Source organism: Chaetura pelagica, unplaced genomic scaffold (assembly GCF_000747805.2).
Source record: "Chaetura pelagica isolate M959 unplaced genomic scaffold, ChaPel_1.0 scaffold69, whole genome shotgun sequence".
Lineage (NCBI taxonomy): Eukaryota > Metazoa > Chordata > Aves > Apodiformes > Apodidae > Chaetura > Chaetura pelagica.
The window spans coordinates 1,349,031-1,353,254 of record NW_009970724.1 but is presented as its reverse complement, the minus strand read 5'-3'; positions in this window follow the sequence as shown (position 1 = coordinate 1,353,254).

The window sequence follows — 4,224 nt, the reverse complement described above, 5'->3', positions numbered from 1 at the left end:
GGCCCCCATCCCCTTCCCAGCAGGCTGGGAGGTTGGGCAGGAGGTGTGCCGAGCTGCTCTGAGCAGCCCTGATCCCAGCCACGCCACCCACGCTGAACCCGGGTGGGTGGTGGGACACAGAGGTTTGGGGGGAGTGTGGGAGGGGTGCCCAGCATGGCCACTGCTCCCAGGGGATGCATCCTGCTGTGCTCTGCAAGAATCTCCACCCAGTATGGCTGCAGGAGGAGGTACACATCTGCAAGCATGCAGTGGGGCAGGGGGGGAGCCCCCCAAAAAATTAAAGGGGAAAAAAACCCAGAGAAATAAAAAGCCAATCCCTTGTAATTAGTGTTAATTTGGAACAGGGCACTGCGAGCCGTCAGCAAGCTCCGGCCCGGGACCGGGCGCGATGCCCCACGCTGCACGCAGCCCCCCGGCCGGGGAGGGGGCCCGAGGGGCACCCCGATACCAACAATGAGCACGTTAATGAGGAACTGTATGTAAATTTCTTTTTTTTTCTTTTTCTTTTTTTTTTTTTTTTTTTTTTAATTCCAATTAACAAAGGGAGCCCTTGGCTTTTTCATGCAAAGGGCCCTCTGGTTCCAATCAGGCGCCCTGGTCCTGCTTATTAACAGCCTGCTCTGCTCCCTAGCGGGGGCTGGCTTCAACCTCCCCAGATCCCCACACTGGGCAAAAAGAGACCCCCTATGTCCCCCAAAACTTCAGAGCAGGGCCTGGGGGCAGGTTGGTACCCAGAGAAAGCTGTGCCTTGCCCAAGCATCCTCCCTGGGGTGGGCACTACTGGGTACCATGGGCCAGGGGTTTTGCAGGGTGTGGGCACACAGAAGTGTGGGCTGGAACCCCACACTCATCAGCACCCCAAATTCCTAGGGTGCAGAGCAGGCTCCCAGCATGCCCAAGGCAGCAGGGGGGCAGGGAGAGGGAGGGATGGATGCCAGGGAGAAGACTTGGTCCCCAGCAGCAGGGGTGGCTGTGTGTGCGGCTGCCTCCCACCCGCGGGCCACGCTGGGGGAGCCCTCCCCATAATTACAGCATCCACCACGAAATTATAGAGCAGGGCGGGAGCCTCCCTGCCCCTTTCCTGGCCACCCTGACTGAGCCACCCCCCTGGCCACCCCTCCTCAAACCCTCCTGGCACAGGACCCATGGGCACAGCAGTGCAATCAGCTCACCCTCACCCAGTGGGACCAGCTGGTGCCCTCAGCTGCCCTAGTGGGTGCTGCGACCACGGTACCCCCTGCCCAGTGCCAGCCCATCCACCCTGCAGCCGCAGGGGGAAATGCGTTGCTCCTGCTCCCAGACAGGACAGAGCTCCAGCCCCCTTGCTGCCCCTCTGCCCAGGAAATGGTCTGAGACAAGGGCTGCTAGCACCCCCAACACTCAGCTCAGAGGGTTTAGGGTCAGAGGAGCCCATATTGGGTCCTGCTGTCCCCAGTGCAGCTGCAAGTTCCCCCACAGCCCAGAGCTCATCTCCCTCAGCCTGGCATGAAAGCAAGGGGATGTCCTGCCCTGCCTGCCCAGGCTAGGAGGTGTGCAAACTCACAGGGGCCCTGTCCCCAAGCACCCACGGGTGGGGGGCAGTGGGCTGTGTCAGGGCAGCATGCCCAGGGGCACCAGGAGGGCAGTGGGTCAGGGCAGGCTGCCAGCCCCACACCAAGCTCTCCCTGCCTGGCAAGGGCAAAAGGGCTGGAGGTGTGGAAGGACCATGGGAGGTGCTGCAGTCTGTGGAGGGGCAACAATGCCTCCCACTGAAATCCACACTGATGCAAGTCACCCTCCGGGGTGACTGGAGGGGGTAGTCAAGAGCAGTGCCACCACCCTGCAGGTGGAACCCAGGCACTGCCAACAGCCACTGGCACTACTTGGGTGACCCAGGTGGGACAGGGAGGGAGCACACCTGGGTACATGTCCTCACCTGGCTTCCAAAAACCAGGCCTTGTTCTCCTGTCCAGGATAACAGTGCTATGGGATGTGGTGACAAACTTGGCAAGTCCCAAATTTGGCTGGTGCACAAGGGATACTGCAGCCCTGTCCTAGGGCCAGCAAGCCCCAGAGCCAGGAGAGCCCTGACCCCAGCTCCAGCTGTGCTTCCCAGCATGGGAAAAGCTGGGTGCAGTAAGGGGGAGTCTTCCCTGGGGAGCAGTCCCCTTTCCTCAGCACAACATCCCAATGCCAGGGCTAGAAATCCCCCTTCAAGCCCACAGCTGGGAGGGGGGGTAAGGTCGCACTGAGCTCCCCTGAGAAAAGCTATCTCCATGGGGACCCTCCTCTGCAACTGGGGGCACCTGTGGGCACAAACACCAGACTGCCAGGCCATCCCCGCACAGACCGAGGGCACCCCACCCACCATCAGACAGGCTCGGGTGCTCAAAACCCCCAGGAGCATCAGAGAGATGCCGGCCCTGTCTCACACCCCACGCACCGTCCCGCAGCCCGGCGGGGGGGGTCCCGAGGCACCGCCCCGAGCATCCCTCGGCCCGTCCTCCTCCCCGTGCCGAGCGGCGCGCAAGCCGGAGGCCACCTTCAAAGTGTTGTGGGGCGGATTAGCTGGATTAGGGAGGCAGTGAAAGGACCCATGCTGCTCCGGAGGAAGTCTCGCCCAGGGCACGCTGGGTTCCCCCCGGCAGCACCAGGGGGCGACGGGGGGGCTCGTCGCTGGCCGTGCCCAACCCCAGCCCCACCAAAGGGGCTCCCACCGTCTGGCTGAACCCAAAGGGGCGGCAGAAGAGGGGGATGCCTTCAAAAAGCCAGCAGTGGAGGGGGCTGAAAGGGCCCGTTTGGGGCCAGCTCCCCAGCCGCCGGCCCCGGCCAAACCCTTTTGTTTAACAGCAAACCTAAATTAATGTCTTTATTACCCCAAATCGCGGGGCGGCGGTTCCCAGCGCGGGGAGGGGGGTGCGGGGCAGCCGGGAGCTCGCACCGCCCCAGCTGGCACTGAGGGGACAGCACGACCCCCGAAAAAGAGGGGGGGGAAAAAAAAAAAAAAGGGGGGGAGAGGGGATTCAGTTGGGAACTATTCACCGCTAAGACTCCTGTCAGCATTGACATAAATTTCCACTGGTGTTGGCATTTAGGCATTTGCCATTTCCATATGTATAGGGCTGCCTGTACTAATTATGCTAATCACCCCCTCTGTTGGCTGCTGTGAAAAATGGCCACATTAGGCACTCCACTGCTTGCTAATGTCACTTAATGTGTGGTTGAAACATACATTCATCCCCCTCTGAATGGTGAAATTTTTCCACATTGCTGGCTTCATTCAGGCAAGAAATGAATTTTTTGAACTCAGACCACTTTTCCAGGCCCGAGGGAGAGGCAGATAATAAAACCCTCTTCTCGGGCCCTGGCGCTGCCCCCTCCCAGCCACCAAATAACATTTAAAACGCAAAAAAAGAAAAAAAAAAAAGAGCCCCCTCTCTAAGTCCATGGATATGTGTAAGTTTTAAAAAAAAAAAAACACAAACCAAAAAAACCTCCAAAAAACCTGCAAATAACTTTCTAGGAATTAAAATACATATATACAAAGTTGGAAAGCAAAGCAAAATGGATAGTAGCAGATAAGCCACAGCCATCTGTAAAGAGTCTCCCAGTCTTTCTGGGTTAATTAGCAAAATTTTCCAGTCTGAAAAAGCCAACTGAGCTGTCAAGGAAGGGAAAAGGAAAAGCAAGAGGTTTCATGCTTGCCTCCCAAAGATAAATAAAGAACTGCCTACGCCCCATCTTTGGGCAGACAGGGGGCTGCTGGGTGAAACTTCCCCCCCCAGAAGAGAAGTCCCTTCAGAGCTAGCCAAGGCTGTGAAGAGGAAGGTGCTTTGGAGCAGAAGGCAGAGCCAGGCAGGCGGGTTTTTGGGCTAACAGGGTCCTCAGCAACCCATGGCACCAATTCCCCAGCTGCCCCTCACGCCTCCAAGGGCCCAAGGGTGGGTGCACAGGGTCTCCAAGGACACCCCAACCCTGCAAACACAGAGGATCGCAAGGTCCCAAAGAAAAAAATCCCCCCGGGCCAGGCAAATGGGTCTTCAGGGCAGCCCCTTCCCTCCCTGTGTCACTGTACCCCAAGAGGAGCAGGGACACCACCCCCACAAGATGCCTGTCTGCAGACAGAGTGGGGATGTGGCAGCCAGGGAGTTGCCTCACGGGTGCGAGACCAGCTCAGGCCAGATCCTGGCAGGCATCTCGCTGCCCCTGCCACAGGGGCAAACCGCCAGCAGACCCCCCCATTGT